This window comes from Falco punctatus (genome assembly GCF_963210335.1).
Source record: "Falco punctatus genome assembly, chromosome: 1".
NCBI classification, from domain to species: Eukaryota; Metazoa; Chordata; class Aves; order Falconiformes; family Falconidae; genus Falco; species Falco punctatus.
The window spans coordinates 52,036,560-52,055,557 of NC_137580.1; the positions used below are offsets into that span (position 1 = coordinate 52,036,560).

General features: G+C 41.9%; 1 protein-coding gene across 2 annotated transcripts in view; it reads right to left on the reverse strand.

Annotated features, from left to right (window-relative positions):
- The window catches only part of NSG1 (neuronal vesicle trafficking associated 1), a 41,659-nt gene extending 22,745 nt beyond the window's left edge, over window positions 1-18,914 (reverse strand). For both annotated transcript variants that reach the window (XM_080381724.1, XM_080381723.1), the window contains exon 1: window positions 321-18,914. The gene's annotated coding sequence lies outside the window, so the exon portion shown is untranslated. The remainder of the gene's footprint in view (window positions 1-320) is intronic.
- Between the last annotated feature and the right edge of the window lie 84 nt (window positions 18,915-18,998).

An 18,998-nucleotide genomic window follows, 5' to 3' on the forward strand; every position in this document is an offset into this window, starting at 1 on the left:
ACCCCCAACCCCCCGGCACGTCAGCCTGAGCCGAGCGGTGCCTTCCCGCACGGCCCCGGCGCGGCATCGCCCCTCGGCCCGCGGGATCGGGGGGGCTCCGGTGGCGGCCCCCGCCCCGGCCCCGGTCTCCGCCACCTCCCCCGCTCGCCCCGACCCGGCGCCCCCGCTGCCCGCCCCCCGCAGCAGGGCCGTGCCCAAGGGCCCCCCGCACCCTCCCCCCGCCGCGCCCCGCCATGGCTCGCCCCGGCCTCCCCTCACAGGGGCAGGGGCCGGGGCCGCCCGCGGCCGCCGGGCTGGCGGGCGGCGCCGCCGCCACTCACCGCCGCGGCTCCCGGCCTTCCTCGGGGGGCGGCGAGGCGTCGTTCCGCCGCGGCCCGCGCAGCAATGGCGGAGCGGGGGGCGAGGCGGCGGCTCTCCCTCCGCGGGGTGACTCTGGGCGGCCGCAGCGCCTGGGCCGTGTCGCAGACGCCGCCTGGCTGAGGGCAGCTCTGGAGCAGCAGCACAAAGGGGCCCCGCGGGGATGAGGCGGGCGGCTCCCCCCAGCCGGCTACTGGCGCAGCGGCAGCAGGTGGAGGCGGCGGCGGCGGGGGGACGGGACGGGACGGGACGCGCCGCCCTCCGCGCCCCTCCCCTGGCGGAGCCGCACGGCACGGGGGCGGTGGCTGCCCGTACCCTGCGCTAGCGGCTCCCGGGGCGGGCGGTGGACGCGGGAGCCGCCGCTCACGCCCCTCACGGCAGCCCCTTGTCCCTGAGGTAGGGGCCTCCCGGCCGGGCGGCCGCCGCCCCAGGGGAGCCCCGGCGAGGGCAGACTCGGTGCCCCGGGTGGGGAAACCGCGCTGAATACGACGGCAGCGAGGGGCCCCAGCCCGGCCTTCCCTGCCGGCGGGGCTGGGCGCCGGGCGTGAGGCGGGGGGCGCCGGCGGGGCCGGGGGTCTCACCGCCGGGCCGTTGGCTTCGTGCTTAGCGCCCCCGCTCTCCGCCCGCCCGGCGGGGCAAGGGCGATGGTGCCTGCCGGGCGGGCAGGCCGGGTTGGCGCCGGCAGAGCGGGGGAACGCGAGTGTTGGGGCCGGCGCTCAGTCACCTCGAGGTAAACGGGTACTGCAGAGCTCTGCGGCCCCGGTGACAGAGGACGTCTTACGGCCTCGGCTGGCTCGGGCGGGGAGTGATTGATATTCACTGTGCGGGCCCCTAACACCCGCGGCCGCCGCACGCCCGCTTTGCTGCCCTGCAGGTGTGCCGCTGCCGGCGGGCGGGGGGCACAGCGCGGTCGGCGACGCAACAGGTGACTTGGGCGGCAGGCGGGTGCCCAGCCTAGGGCCAGTCAGCCAGCTTCTTCACAGATGACAGCATCAGCAGCCCTTCTGTGTGTCTTGTGCCAGTTGTCCGATCTGAAATGCATTCCATCTCTTTTTCTGAGGTCAACAGTCTGTAGTGCGTGAGGCCCGGATTGCCTTCCCAGCTGTGGCGTAAAGCAAGTCATGTCTCTGACTATGGATCATCTTGTCTATCTCATTTATTTCTCCCATCAGTGTTCTGTTCTGAGTAAATAATGTGTAAAATAAGCCTGTCTTGCGTGTTTGATGTTCATAAATCATAGTTAGACGAGTTAAGTAAAAAAAAAAATGTTACTCATTTTCTATAGAAAATCGCATCTGTAAGTGGGAATGAAGGGGTTTCTCAGAAGACCCAAGAAGCACTTTAATTGTTTAATTTTGGCAACACCCTTGTCTTTGAGTCTTCTTGAACAGAACAGATGAATAACCCATGGATGGATGAGTGTAATCCATTCATCTGTATGTGAAGCCAAAGCCATTCAGGATCCAAATAACATCAAAAGTCCAAGTGATGTTCGGAAGGGTATTTGACAGTATACTATAGGGAGCCAAAATAACACAGCAAATGGTTTAACAAATCGGCTGACTATGTCTTTTCATCTTTAGCTTCTGTGATTTTATATTTGAGCCCTTCTGTTGGCTGAAGATGGTCAAAAGCAGTGGGCAATTGTGTGTTAAGTGTGTGCCTGAGGAAGTATCAGTATCAGGTTAAGATGAATGGATACAAATTCCCCAGTTGACTGGTAGGGTGGGTTTTTTTCAGTTATTTGAGCATGTTCACAGGGTATTCTGTTCTAGTGTCCCTTGTAGAGAGAAAGAGAATTTTAGATGGCCTGTCTACAGTGTAAGTTACTCTACTCGGGCACTGTGCATTTCTTTAATGTGAACTTAATGCTAACTAGGCATAGTCTTACCCAGTTTCTTAGTTCGATGGAAAAATCTTTACATAGCATTTTTGTTAAGCAACTAGATACTGCACTGTTGCCATGCAGTACTGCTACAAATACTTGGCTTACTGTTTTTAAGTGCATTTTACCCCATATACTATGATGTAACAAAAAAAAGATATGTATTTGCCTGTGGATGTGCATATACATAAATACACACAAAACCTGTGACTAGTGTCTTTATTTGCCAGGTACGCAAAATGAGCAGCTAAGAGGATTTCATTTCTGATTACAAATAACCAACTATAGTTTGCTACTGATGGTTTTAGAAGAAAGAATGAGTTAACTTACTAAGAAAACTGGCATGCTTCCTAGTCAGAAGTTACTGCCTTAAGGATGCAAAAAGTTAGATATTAACGTAAAGAATATTTGAAAAGAAATGTGTTTTCAAAACTAGCACACCTCTTTCCTCTAGGGCTCCTGCTGTAAGGCATTTCGCTATCGTTATTCAGGAGGCTGTAAATTTTGGGAAAGGACTGTCCTTCTCAGTACCTTCCACAGAGTCACTCAAGTTCCAGGTGCTTAACAAATAATGCACATCCTTGCTGAGGCACTTAAGTGTCACGGCCAGCAATCTTTATCTAATGTTAGTAATCTCTGAGGAAACGCGATAGCTCCTTGTGGGTTTTGACTGGTACATAGGCAACAGAAAAAGCAGCCAATGCACAGAATTGATGACCTAGGGGCTAGTCTCATTAAGTCAGATATTGTACCCTGATTTACTTACTCTGAAACGTTAATGGTCTCAGTGAGGTTAGAATTCACTCCGTGTGTACCATCAGCCTAAGTATGAAAGCGGAAAACTTGCACTACTGTCAAGCAGAGGTAGTTCTTCCTAATGAACTAACCAATGGAGGAAAAAAATAGTAAGTTACGCTAAGCTTGTGTCTGCTAGCACTTGGTCTGGGAAACGATACAGGAGTCTTCCTTAAATAGTAATAGGCCTGTGTCTCACAAAAGCTGGAGAAAGACCAATTACGTGGGACAGCCTGCATTTTGACCTAAACCAAGAACACGTGCCAAGTCCATCTTTTGAAGCGGAAGTATGAAGAATAAAGTCACACACTGTACATATGGAAATGAGTGAAATACTGTAAACTGGTAAGTGCCATAGGGCTGGACTTACGATTCATCATAGGCAAAAGCTCAAGAAATTACAGGGGTTTTTTTCCTGCAAAATACTTTTTCTAAAAATAAGGACAAAAATTGTGACCATTAACCTATTGTTTGTGATTTGATGATGCTTTATTCAGGTTGGCCACATGTCTTTTTCTTTGTGGATTGTAGTTTATGACACAATCAACTGAAATGCCTCTTCTGGAGCCATTACAATTTGTTGTGTTAGTGCAGCTGAAAACACTTCAACATACCATGTGTCACACTTTGTCAAGTTAACAGTTGATGTTTCCAAATCAGGATTAGGAACAGTGCTGATGCAGTGCAATGCAGCAATTGCTTGTGCAACATAAGCATTCAGGAAAAGGGACGAACTCTGCTGAAGTAAAGCAGCAATGCTATTGTTGTTTGTCAGGTGCCCCAGCAGTTACTTACCCTAAAGCATCAAGTGGTCCATCCCTTCCGTATCCAAAGCTACTTACAAATACCAAAGGAACTAACAGCATTCCCTTATAAATGCTTATGAATCACTAGTCCATTTTAACAAGCCAATAATCTTCAGAAAATAAACTCTTAGCAAAACACAGAAGGAAACACAGATTAAATGATGTGCCAAAGGAGATGCAAGAAATGCATGGCAAAATCAGATAGGTAGAGCAGCCGCATGGCTACTAGCACATGGTACAACCAGGAATTCACCTCACCGGATAGTGCCAAGGTTTATATAGCCCCTTTTGTCCCCTCTTTCTGCCCAGTAAATCCACACCAGGATGACAATGAAGCTAAAACTGAACTTCTTTAGGATTTTATTCTCTCATTTGTATATGCAATAACCTTTATGTGTGAACAACTCTAGAATTGTTACATTTGGTGCCAAAATGGATAATGGATAAATGGATAGTGAACCTGTGCATGAACAAAAATGATACCTTGTTGATGACGGAAAACAGCAATATGAAAAAATTGTGATTTTCGGTTACTGCCAGTTACTGTCAGATTTGTAGAATTGCTGAATGGAAATAAAGGTGTTGATATTGAGGAATGGTGTATATCTGTTACTTCCAAAATCACTTAAAAGGAGGAGATTGAATTCTTCTTTGGGGAAAATCGAGAAATGGTCACTAGAAAGCTTGAAATTCTTTAAAACATCAAACAGTCCTTTAAGCCTGGCTTCCTAATGTTAACCATCCTGAATTCATATGTAGACATCTAAATAAGATTCTTCAGAAGGAAAATATTCCACACATTGGAATAACATTGAGATAAGTTCTTAAGCACTCAGATTCTCAAGAGCAGCATTTCTCAAATGGTGAGGCAAACATCAGTGATGTAGCCACATACGATACAGCCCAGTAAAAGCCAGAAGGACTGCTCTGAGTCTGCCCTGAGCTTGCAGATGCAGCAGAAGGGAGAAATTGTGCTGCAAGGCAGATTATGTACTGTACCTCCTCACACCATCTGTAGACCTGCAGATTCATCTCTTGGTGAAGAGAAGGTGCCAAAATACAACAGGGGAGATTAATGCTCTGGGTCTGGGGGAGAAAGGGAGAGGCAGTACTGACAGGTAAGTTGTTCTCCAGGCCTCTCGCTAGTCCCAGCTGCCAGACCCAACCCACTGCTTCGCTGAGTTGGGGCAGAAAGGTGACAGTCCCGACAATGAGGAGGCAGAGCTGTGGCAGAGGGATCTGGGGAGACAGCAGTATTGGGTTATACTGAAAGGCAAGGAAGCAGCCTCCTAGGGGTAAAGCGAGGTTGATCTTTTACTGATCTCTTCCCAGGTTAATCCTGCTTATGATTTAAGCAGTCATTTAAATGGCTAAAGTTACTCGATTTAGGAAAGCACAATAATGTTTTGGCTATTATACAAATGGATTTTAAACAGCATCTAAGTAACACAAGGTCATGTAGATATCTAAACAATCCTTTATTAATTTAGAGTATTACATGAATTTAAAGGATAAGATCCATTTCAACAGAAGATTGACTTAACCACTGAACCATTTATTTAAAACAAAAAATGCATAAAAAACCATTTCACCAGGAATGCTAGGATGCGATCCTAGGCTTCTTTGTGGCCTTGAACCACTTCAAATTAATTGGTTTGGAGCCAAAGGAGGTGCATAATATAACATCACAATTTATATTTAGGGAAAACTCATTAGAAATGAAAAAGTTATGTAACCCCTCAGAGAAAGCGAAAGAAATATAGGACAAATTACACTCAAACACTGCAGTTAAATTATTTTAACAGCAGGGTAGATTTAAAAAAACTGTTAGGACAAAATCCGACATAGCATGGGGAAGAAAAGCTTTTACATCTTACTGTAATTAGAAACTCATCAGGTTAATGGGGCAATTTTTCAAAAGCTGCCCTTTAAGTTTTTGCACATGGCATTGATTTTGCTGTATTTCAGTTTGCAAATAGAACTTGTCCAGAGGAAAAAAAAAGCAATCAGGCATTTTGTAATGTACACATAAATTCAAAGCTCTGTATCTTTGTGTCTGTGCTTTTTCATTAAATTTGTACTTGTGATAGAATTCTGAGAAGATTTCACTTTAGCTTCAATATCCACTGACTGAAATTGCCAAAAGCACCAAGTGATTTTGGGGTATCTCGGTCTTCAGCAGCGAAACTGAAAGGCTTTGGGAAAGAGAAGGGAGCCAGCTAGTCGAGATCCACTCTTAATTTGAGCGCTTAAAATCTGGGGGATAGGAAATCAATGATCACTTTTGATAATTCAGGGCAGCACTTTAAAAAGTTGTTCAATATATGATGAGAAGACATTGCTGAAATGAATGGAAAGGGATGCAGCATAATGGGAAAAGTTTCCCAAAACAGCCAAATGATAGAGGAGCCTAAATCTGTAGGGATTTCATTTATTGACTATGGCAGTTCTCATACATGTTGTTTTGTGGCTCCTAAATATGCTCCTTATTTACAAAGATACCTAAATGTCAGAAAGCAAAGAGAGGGAGATACACAAACCATCTGCTCACTCCACATGACTAACAAGTGAAAAGTAAGAAGTCTGCAAAGCAAGTCATGAATGAGCCAGCTACCTTTGCTGAAAGGAGGAATTACTCCTTTTAGGAAGTAATGGATTATTAGAATTGGGTGCCTAGACAGCAGCAGCTTTCCACTGTAAGTTGGTTTGGGTTTTTTTTGATAAAGCTTTGAATAGGGTACACTGAAAAAATGACCTGCAAACATATTACTGAACAGCAAGGTACTGTGCTTACTATATATTCATATTTTTTAGGGTGGGTGGAGCAAGGCAATGAAGTGAATAGAATAGAATGGAACGGAGTAGAGTGGAATTGAATAGAATATTTGACCTGGAAGAGACCTACAATGATCGTCTAGTCCAGCTGCCTGACCAGTTCAGGGCTGACCAGAAGCCAAAGCAAGTTGTTAAGGGCATTGTTCAAATGCCTCTTAAACACTGACAAGCTTGGGGCATTGACCACCTCTCTAGGAAGCCGGTTCCAGTGTCTGACCACCCTCTCAGTAAAGAAATGCTTCCTAATGCCCAGTCTGAACTTCCCCTGGCCCAGCTCTGAGCCATTCCCACACAATGAATGAAGTGAAACTGTGTAACTGGTTCACTAATATCAGAAGGGCACTCTTGACTTCTATTAACATATGATATTATTAATTTTATATTCTGGATGGAAAGGGTTTTACAGGCACAAGTCTTTCCTGTTATTAAGAACCATAAAAGCAAAACCTCATTCGCAGCTCATGTGCACTGCATATCACACTCATTTGTAAGATTAGAGCTTTATCATGGCTTTAAAACAGCAGAGTTTTTCCTACCCTGGTAACCCATTTTGCACTCCTTTAAACTGACAATCCATGCAAAAGAAGATGCTTTGAAAAATGATGACAAAAGGATGTACGAAGCAATATCAGTAGTAACTTCAAAGAAATAGTATTAACCCTGCAGGATCTGGTTGCCGCAGGAATAATTCCTTCTCTGCTAGCTGAAAAAATGAAAACCAAGACCAGCTACATCCAGACAGCACAGATGTTGACTAGCACAGGCTTACTGGTACTTCACAGCAAGAGATCTAAGAACTTAAAAACCTCTATTTGTATTCTGTAAAACAGGCAGCATTGTCCCACTATATTTGAATAACTTATTTTGTTACTTTAGGAAACTGCATCTGAGGATATTATGCACCCTAGATGCTAAGAAATCTAAACTCAGTATTTATGAATTTTAATTCAATCAAATCTCTAAACATGGTGCACATTTGAAAAAGAATTAGTGAAAATGAAAACACAGTGAAAAATAGAAAATAAAAATGACAAGTGAGGAACAATTCCAGAAAGATAGGGTTCCCACTGAACATTAAAGTGCAGCAGCTGAGGAAGTCTGCCAAACACATTCAGGACTCTCCATAAATTGGGTTCTAGAAACAGTGTCTTCAATCAGAACTGGCAGTAAAACCATCCAGCTGCCTTGTGGGAGCAGAAGGGGAGCGAGAGCTCCTTGAATGCTTGGCTAAGGGCAGGCTGTGGAGAGCAAATGTTAGATTCCTTTGCCTGAGGAGAATAAGGGCAACTGTACCACGCAGCTTCCAAAAATACTTTACATTTGCAAAGCACTGGACAAAGATGAACTAACAATTCCCTGCTCTATTTCCCATTATAGACAAAGCTGAATTCCAAAAGGAAAGTAAATCAGGCCTGAGGCTTGAGAGACATAAAAAGACAATTTTTCAAGAGCATTGGGATGACCAAGCTAATTCACAGTAGTAGTTTAACGACAATTGCCAGGTTACAATCCTTACAAAGAAGTCCAGAGTGGTGTATTTTAATACCTTCCCAACTGCCTAACTGCATTTTGCTCAGCTGAACTTGATCCAACTGGCTTTTAACAAAAAAAAAGTATTTGCAGATAGTTGTAAGATCATAAAGCAACAGTTCACCAGACACAGAGAGGAGCAGGTGGGTATTTTTGTAGTTTCCCAGTAGTCTGTTCTTGTTTTCATCTGTTTCTAATTAGCATATGTAGATGTCAACTACTAGGAAGTCAGAAAGGTGTGCTTTATAAGCAAATACCCAGCAAAGACAAGAAAGTATGTATCACTGCTACTAGAAGAGGACATCAGCCATGCAAGAGCTGTCCTATCTGCTCTGCCAATCTAGTCCCTCTGTGCAGCTATGGATATTCTAGCAGTAGCAGCAGCAGGGACTGGTTGCTTTCTTCCCATTGCAGGGGAAGAACTTTTAATCCATATAGGCTTTTTTTCTTAAACTACATCATACTGAGCTTCAGTAAGTCTAACTCTCTAATATTTGCTTTTGGGAAAAAGGTATGATCTTAATTTGTAGAGGCTTTCAATTACTTTCTTACTCAATATTTTTCTAGAGGATAAGCATATTAACTCATGGAATTACAGAGAAAGTTTAAGCCTGTTCAAAACGTGATTTTTGCTCAGGCTACAACTATGTCAGTTTGGGACACGATTGTTTTTTTTTAAAAAAACAGTATCATAATGCCCACAGAACACCATAGTGCAATGGCAATTCCATTTGTATAAAGACATTTCATCCTGATGAAGCTTATTTTTCCTCTCGTTTGGGAAAAAATATAGTTAGGTCAAGCATAAATAATAATATTGACTACAAATGGATAGCAAATAAGGTTCACGTATGCCTTCAGTAGCCTAACCAACTTAACATACATTGTATACACAAACTATAAAGAACACCAGTGTCCAGCTCTGCTGGAAATTGAAGGTCAATGTTTAAAGACATATTTACATATGTATATGGGTACCTGTATATAGGTAGGTACAGAAGGGTGTCTTTCTGAGACACCTAGGTGCTTTTACAAATCTAACAAAGAGCCTGAATATCCTTAGCATCTTTGTCTGATGTACATAACTCATTATATTACTCAAAGAAAAGCCAGTTACCAAGACACTACTAGTACCAAAATATTAAAAAATATTTGGAAAGTAATGTTTTCTACAAAATACTTGATTAAAGTTGCTTTAGAATGTTTTTGGGGAACAGTATTTTAACAGATCTCTATGACAAAACTGCCTGTTAGTAAAGCGAATGACAGTTCTGGTAGAGCCAAGTATTTAAAATACTTCCAATAAAAAAGCATACTACTTGTGATCATCAGTTGCTGTGCACTCTGGAAACACAGAAAACAATAGGCTTTCAAAGAGTAACTAACACGTAAATCAACACATTTACATTTAGTTGATTCACTTGGAAAAATACTGCTGAACAGAGTTGAAAATGCTATAGCCGTAAAATCCCTGTCGAGGCGCGAGGGAGATGCACACCCTATTTCAGTTCTGGCCATCTGCTGTTTCGCTGGCAGTGGCACAGGTAGTAACAACATGGCAATACCAGTTACAGTGCTAACAGCCCTCACCACAAACAGTAAAGCAATGACATGTAGCTGGCTTGTAAAGCTGAAGTACTGACGAAGTCATACTATTTGACTCCTAACACTTTATTGTTACCTTCATTGCTGCCAGACCTGTGAGTAAGTTTAAAACCAATGGTAGTATTTGATCTGCAGCTATTACTTACCTATACAGCCAAAATCACAAAGCCAAACATTGCAACTCCATATCAAGGCATCCTTGGAAATTACATGTAAGGACCAAAATCCATACTTTTCACTTTACTATTTGATTTTAGGTTGTGTACATTTTTTAAAGAGAATATTTGCTTAGTCTTAAAGGAACCTCTTTCAGATTCTTTTTTCTTGATTTTTGACCAGTTCTCCCATTCTGGGGAGGGTACAGCTAAGCAATTTCAATCTTGCAATTTCCAAACACATTTTAATTATTCTGAACACAGAACACTACTCATTGTTTATGCTTTCATTGGTTTCTCTGATACCAGCCCTTTTAGGCTGAATAGGTACAGCTATGCAATACTTCCAGATCCTTGCCAGAAGTAGAAGTCAAGAGATTTGTTCTGCAGGGAGAATCAGTGGGGAATGGCTTGCTAAGTTAGCAGGTGAGTTGGCAGGTAGGCATCATACCACTGAAGAATGGCAAAAGGTGGTTACCAGTAAGTTCAAAATAAAGTAGTATTAAAACTACTTAGTGTGGTGAGCATCCTTTCAGGTTAAGTGAAAGAAGTTAATTAAGGGTTTCTTTAGGAAATAGTATCAGGAAATAGGAAGAGGTCCCTAGAGCCCACAGAGCTCTGCCATGGGGTCAGGGCATTTCCCAAGGGACCGCTGCAGGAATGCTAGGGAGCTGGTTTACTTCGTGTATCAACCTGCAGCAAGAGAGCAGTTGTAAAGTATTAAGGCGTAAGGTAGAAGCACACGTTCACAGAACACATGGTGACAAAGCACGTTATAAAACTAATGATACTTGTATCACACATCCCAACATCCACACGACTGAGGCACAGGCATCTCCTGGCTGTGTGGGCAACGCGATCTCCAGCTCTGCTGGGAAGGTATGCCTATGGGTGAGAAATTACTGCCTTACAGTTTGTTAAAAGATGTAGATAGCAAAGCGGCTAAGGCATGACCGCCTCCCCACGCAAGGGAGTGCGGTTTCTCGCTGCTGACAGCGGCCGGGGCGCTCACCGGGGGGGCCCGCCGAGCCCCGAGCCCCGGGCCCCGCAGCACCGCGGCGCAGTGGCCCGAGCCGCGGGAGCAGCCCCGGTGTAACTCGGGCTTTCACTGCCACCCGGTGGAGAAACGCGCTGACACCCCGGAGTTAACTCGGTCCGACTTGCTAGTGATGATGCGTCAGAAAGAAATGTGGTCCGGTGGATATACAGGAGAAAATAAATTGCTTAACTTAAATTCGTGGAGGAATAACGGAGACGATAAAGGAACCCATTGCTCGATACAAACCACACGTTCAAAAATCACGTGGGTATATCCTAAAGCATCGTGAATGTGACTTCTACAAATACTTTGAAGTGCTTTTTGTCTTCTGATTTCTAGGCATTTACTGTATGCCAGGCTTTTCTTGCAATACCAAGGGCTAACCCCTTTTAATGGCAGGTTTCACCTAATCACATCTTCAGAGGGAAGAACTTCTGAGAACAGCAAATCGCACAAATTCTGTAATTAAGCTGCTGACTAGTGGTGATACTAATGGTGGTTGACACAGCTTCCTTGTTTAAAACAAAACTTTCTGACGTGATAACTCTTTGCTGATTCCACTACAGCCAGGTTACTAACAAAGACAAAATGATCCATGAAGGACAGTCAGTGCACTCAAGATGTTCATCCATATTGCAGTCTACATATGAGAACACTCCTTATCAGAAATACATTACACAATATCATTTTATATCCTAGACTTTGATTATTATTTAGTATTTTCTCACACAAGCACTTTAAAAATACATGGAAAGGTGACATCAAAGCAGCAAGAAATAAAAACAGAAGTTCCAGATGCAAAATGGGTCATAAATACTGTTTGTAGAACACTTGCATTAGGACTTCAGTCAAAAGCATCCTTTAGGGATATCGCTTCTAGGCTTAGGAAAAATGAAAACTAACTTAGTCCTAGGTATTTAAAAGCCACATTTTATTTGGAAAGAGAAAGTTCTTTCCAGCTGGGCAAAATCAAGATTCCTGTTTTCACCATGTGCCAATGTAATCATTTGGACCTGAAGCTCAACAATTTGTATTCCTGACAAACATTCTAATTAACAGAAGAGTCACTTACTAGCCAGCAGAAGAACAAAATACACTTTTCTTCCTATTTAGCTTGTGACTGGATTATTCCAAAGGCCTTCCAGGCAGCTAGCAAAGATCCTTGGTGCCCTAAGGCCTCAGTGGCCGTCCTTCTGCCAAAGAAGAGATGAGAAAAGCAGAAAAGCTTTTAAGATCAAAACCTTTTTGGTCGGTGTTCTTTTACTGGTAGCTCTGAAACTCATGATTACAAGACAAATAATTTATTTGGCTTCATAATTATGTTCTCCAATTCAGGCTGTAAAATAACCGCTCTGAAGCAAACATGGCTTAATCTAATCTACTTTATCGTAACAGCAGCTGAACTAAACTGTGATGGTCATTTTTGTTTGTATGCTCAATTTCTAAACTTGGACTGTAGTTTGACCTTGAGAGGGTGCAGACTACAATGAGTGAAACCAAAAGCAACATTTATATGAATCTTAATGAAGTGAAATTCTCAAGGTTCGGGCAACTTCAAGTCTTCTGCAAGTCAGACAGATCTGCATTATATGAGAACTTGATGTAACATTAAGATACTCTCACAAATACAAAAGGTTGTATTTTCCAGTACCTGATTCCCCTGTGACCCAGCTTTTAAAATCATGATTATGAAAGGTTTGGGGAAGTGAAGAGTATATGGAGAAACACTGCAAATTGTTTGCTTAACAGCATTTGCTTTTAGAGCACGTCCAGAAGTGTTAAAAATATGCTTCAGATGACAGGAGTGATTCATGACTAGACAGCTGCTGAGAGAGACATCACCAACAGGGGATAGACGGAGTGTGTGTGAGAGAGGGAGAGTGATTTGACATCCAAGTTACTTGGAGAAAAAAAAAATTAAATACCTTTTCTTCTGAGCTTTAGAATGTAGGAATTATTTTAATGGCTTTTGAATTGAAACGAAGATGTTGCATGTCCTGAAGCTGTCAGAACTTCAGCACCCATCAGACCTGTTTCACAGACTGCAGTTCTTACTCAGCTGATGTGATGACTGTCTGATGTCGCTTCCTGGGTGGGAAAAGGCAATATTCTTTTGTCCATTTGGTGTTTTGCAATATTAAAGAGACTGACTGCTGAATATCATGTCAAGGCCCAACTTCATAAATAATGCTGTAATTCATAGTCATATGAATTCATCGAATAATTCATAAAAATGGCATATAAGTGTCAATCTTTAAACAAAAAGTTTAATAAAGTTGGTTGGAAGTCCCTTCCTGCTCAATGAGTAGAAGGGATACTTTCCCTGTTCTGGATCCATGGAACAAATTCAAAAAGTGGTTGACTGAAATCCAGATCTGAAAGTAATGACTAAACTATCTAACACTTGAGCTTGAACTTTGATGTTCTAGTGATCTCCAGCGTTCCCCATCTGAAAAACACCATGGCAGAAATACTCACCCTCTGATCTATTCTTACAGTCCCACTACTTTTCCTTAATCATTTAGTGTGGATCTGGTAGCACAACCCTCAGCCTGTGGACACAGGACTTTATTGTAACACCCTACCACTAAACAGCAATCTTCACCAATAGCCTGCTTTGATCGTGCTAATTTCATATATACTTACAAGTAGTATGATGTTCCCTGGAAGCCCAAACTTAAATTTTGGTGTTTGTCAAAACCAATCAGCCTTAATCTTAGCCTTTTCATGACTCCACCTATACATACCTCCTGGATGATTTCATATTTATGGTTGTTCTGTATAGTTTTTCCTTGGAACACTTTGCCTTACTTTTTGTGTATGGCAAGTGAAGGGCCTTTATTCTGAAATGGAAGCAAAACACAGTAGAATCAGCTAGAACTCTTTGTAACTAAATTTACAAATTTTCAGCCACTTCTAAAATAAGCATGTCATACATTCATATATTTGCATTAAAAAAGCTAAGCTGATTTTAGAAAACCAGTATGATTAAATCATAGGCAAATTTGTGTCGACCACCCCCTTTTTAGAAGGGGCTTTTTTAGCTTTCTTTGTTTCACCGGAATACCGATTATCTATTTGAAATACACGAACTGAATGGACTTCCCATTGAGGTTAGTGTATTCTAGCATTGTAATAAAGGTTATGAAAAGATGTCCGAGCACCAGCTGGCCTTCCTTTGATCCTCTCCATTCTTGTGATGATACATTTTCACACTTAAGATGATTCCCTTCTACCTCAAAGGCTGTGAGCTGCTTTGGTCCTTACAAATATTAACTGCAACCACAATGACCTATCTTTCTGGTTCCAGTCATCTGTTTAATATAGAGTGGAAGGTCAGAGCAACATGAAAAGGGCCTGAAAGGCTTTCTCTCGGAATACTGCCCCCTGCAGAGCTGCACAAAAAGCCGGCCGACTTGCAGTTCATGCATGCACGCTCCTCAGCACCGCATTGTGCGCTTGTGTTAATGGGCTTTTGTAACCTTCCAGGAGAAATTCCCTCACCCAGAGAACAAAACCGTTGTCAGATCCGAACACACATGTGAATATCAACTACAGGAAAAAGAAAAAAAATATATATTTACACAGTAGAGGTACTGTCTTCAGAAAAATGAATGAGTCACTAGCTTGCGTCTTTGCTAGGCTCTGTTTTAAGGGTAAATTTTAGCTATTTCCTAGGATGGCCGTTTAATAACAGAGGTGGAAACCAACTATTTAGAGAAGGCAAATTCAATAATAGATGTCAGTAAGGATTAATGAATAAGGCCATGGACCAGAAAGCACAAGCCTGTGTGTACCAATACAAAGAAATCTATTTGCAGCGCAGTGGAGCACAGGTCACTTTGAAGTCATTAGCATACCAAATTGCCAAATATCTGCATCTCAGGCCCTTCAGTTGTCATTAGAACATATTTCCCAAGCTATCACATTTTCCTCCTTCAAATCTGCCCACAAAGCTCACATTTGCTCGCTTTCTATTAAGTCTTCTGTACAAGCAGGACCATCTCATGTTTGTTTTACATACTACTTCTCAAACAAGCTCTGCAGCAAGAAAGCCAAATATCCAAAATCCCAGCACCTACCACAAAACACGGAGATTTTTAGAGAGTTTTACAACTATGCGGGACTCTACCTATATGCCTCTACATTTGTCCTCACTGAGCTTGAATATGTTAACCTCTGGTCTGGATTATGAGGGGTGGGTAAGAGGCATGAAGTGAGCAGCAAGAATTGAATGCAGCTGTCCACGTCTGAATGGAGCTACCCATGGTGGGGAAGACAATGAAAGGAAAGAAAAAAGTGGATTCCAGAAGCAAACAGCCTACGGGGCCAGTTCTACTTGCTTCACACCGATTTTGTCTTAGATTTGGCTTGCTCTTGTATATGCCACTTAGATGTTTTGGGAAGACTTCATGTGTAGCAATTACTTCCCTATAAAATTATCAACAGGAGTTTAAGCATATTTGGACTTGCCGAAGAAGCCATGGAAACAAAGCACAAGCGCTCTGTTCTAAACCCCAATCTCTGAATTCAGGAAACAGCAAACCATCTTGTAGGCCAGGTTTAAAATGGGTGTGAAAGAATGCAGATGAAATCTCAGACCACAAAAAACTGTATGTGTTCGATGGCAACATCCTAGTAATGGTTCGATGTCCTTCCTAGTAAAGTTCTGCCTCCTTATACAACTTTTTATTTTCAGTTCTAAACTAGATCATAAACCTCAAGCACAGGACTTTTTTTTGGAGGGGGAGTTATTTGAACTTAGACTTAATTATATGATATATTGTTTTCCTGTGTACACACAGAAAACGTACCCACATAAAAATGGCAGGTTAAATTTTGTATAGGTTTAACACACTGAAATTATCTGAAAAACACAGTAACACCTTCAAAAAATTAAACACTACTATAACTTAATTTTTCTATATTATGCAGGAGTCAAATGACACAGATATCTCTGCACTGAACAAACCCAAACTAAGCCTTCAGCAGTTACCTGCATCTTCTGGAAACAAAAGTGATTAGAGTTTGCAAGATGAACTGAACAGCAGCTCCAAACTACAGGATAGTTATTCTAATAAATAACAATTAGCAGTCCTTCAATTTTACTATGCCAGGCTGGTTAACATCCTCTTTCCAAAAAACTTTTTTTTTTTTTTTTTTCAAATAACATGCCATTTACATCGATTATAATGGCATTTCAACATTGCCTGCTACTAGCCGATTGACTGATGCCTATTCATACCCTCAGCATGCCGGCTATGGATATTTATGAGCAATAGCTATGGCTAGGCATCTGCTGCTTGTGGAATACTATTGGCTTAATAATTATGTCACGGTTTCCACCTGTTCTTCAAAGTCACAGGGTAGCTGCTGTTTTCCAGCTGTGCCAGCTTTATGGCAGCATTAGAACTATCAGACATTATTTGCTATCCCCACTGAAACATTCCTTTCATTATGGACCTATGGGTTGGCATATTAAATTATTAGGATACAGAAAAATATCCTCTTTCAAGGTAATTTTCTACAGAGGTCTCACTGAAAAAAGCTCATACAACACTAAATTGACATGACATACTGTATTTGATTTTGGAAAAACAAAAGCAAAATACACCTTCTTGCAGTCAGGCAGTGGTATTCTCACTGCAAAGTGGCTGCAGGGATGGGGCTTCTTAATCCAAAACCTCACTCCATACATAAAAATTCATTCTCTTCCATCTGACTACATCCATCTACACATCTTTTGAAATTTCTCTCTTGCTCAGCTTTTCCTTCAAGCCAGCTAGAAATAACAGTTCTTAGTGCTCCTGCCCAGTGCTGCGCTGTCTCTGGAACCTGGGTTCCAGCTGTGCAAACTCAGATGGACTCTTTTCTCTAATTCCATCTCAAGATGCCACACTGCAACATCGTGTTTAATCAAACTTCCCAAGCTGCAAACAGTATTGACAATCTAGTAGCAGGTTTAAGAACCTTCATTGTTTTTGGTGTAAAACATTCTTACAGAAATACTGCCAAGCAAAAGAAAATATCCTTAGTGCAACATGGCTTTCCTCTTGGCACAAAGCACTTAATACCTAGCAATCTATGTGCTTACAAGCATCTCAAGATGTCATTTTAACTTCAAGACAGTCTTCAGCAATAACACATTCCTCCAAAACAAAGTGTATAGACCTCCAATACTCAGTTAAAAGAGGACAAAGGTTGCAACTTCGTCTGTTTTAAACTTACCCTATACTGACTCCACCAAAATAAAACAAAGGAAGCAAAACTATTGCAGAACCAGAAGCATCTAAGTTGTTAGGAGGTTCACAAATTGCATATTTGTCCTTTTCAAGCAATAGAATCCTCATGGGAGCAGAACCAAATTTCTATTTTCTTTTGGAATAACTAATTCTAAAAATAGTTTCTGGCAAGGGGAAAGCTACTGAGCTAGTGACTGGCAAGAGAAAAGCTATTTTGCCTTAGGCACTAGTGCAAGGAAAGCAGACAGCCAATGTGAGCACCCAAACTGTAACACATGGATTGCTGAATAGCACATGGATGATTTCCACAAAGGTCTGCAGTGTTCACCAACAAATAATGTGAAAGAAAAATTAATGAAAGAAGAGCTAAGGGTTCAGATATACAAAGTGTTGCCTGCTTAATCCCATGTGGGCCAGTGTTCTGCTAGCCTACACGCTATTTTTAACATTAGGCACTGCAAAAGCTTCTTGTTTTTGACTTCGCTGGCTGGAAAAATACAGATGCTTTCGTTTCCTAGTAGACGTGCGCTACAAGAAAAGAAATGTGAAAAAAAATTCCCAATTTGCTCTCCAGTATACCTGGACTATTTTTTTTTTCTTTAACTGGTCTGTTAACATAGTGAAAAAAAGATTTTTCATAATATTAAATGATGATTAAGAGAAATTTGTATTTTTCAAGGCTTACATATACAGTGTAACGTTCTGCCCCTTTTGTTTTCAGGAGTGCTGTGCTCTGGCCAGCAGTATTATCTTTCTTATTTCAACTCTGGTTGAAAGCAGCTAAAACCAGGGAGGTACAGGGCCCTGTAAAGAAAGGGAAGTCATAAATTGTAAGGCATGGTGTTAAAACAAGAAGAAACTAAACAGCTAGTTTTGAATTCATGTGGGAAAGTAAGTGGTGACCCCTTTAAAAATATGAAAAAAAGGCTGTATCTTCCAGGCTCTGAACTTCCACAGAATGTGAACAGTGGACTATAAGTCTACGTTCTATGTGGTCTACATTCCTGTTCTAGCAAAACTTACTCTTGTTCTACCAAGAACCAGACAATAATAATTGATTTGAATCTTTGTACTTTAGTGGGATATGTGTCATGATATATTTTCTAATACCAGGAAAATGTGGTATTACATATTAATTACTAGACAGCTCCCGCTACCAGTTTTACACAAACACGATTCTTTCAGCACAGGAAGTGTAGTGTTATTAAAACAGCAGTGATACCAGATCTTGTTAGCTGTTGCAAAACACTGAAATCTACTTCTCAGCCTACAAACACTGAGACTCCTTATAGGAAGTAAGTATGTACTTCAAACAGACTTCCCATCCCGAGAATGAACTTCAGAAAGGATAGTACAAGGACATTTTCATTTCACAAACTACAGTATCTAAGGAATATTTTAGCATAAGGCTTGACAGTACTGATAAAACATTTTGATGTACTGGAAAGAGGCAGTAAAACTCACATGACTCTAGCAGGCAGTTTGAAATGCAGCAACAGATCTATACTGAAAATGCATGCAGCCACTCAAAGCACCAAAGCTGAAAAAGGCCTCTAAGCAAAGTTTCTATCTGTAACGGTCTATCCATTCCATTAATTAGCCAATGTTTTACACTAATTCACTCAAATGCAAGACAATATACTGCTGTATTGATTGCACTTATTTATAGTGCAGCTTTTCTTGCAGTGGTATCCCTATTAGCATTAGTAAAGATACCTGGAATAGATGGAATTGTGTTACTGAAAATCA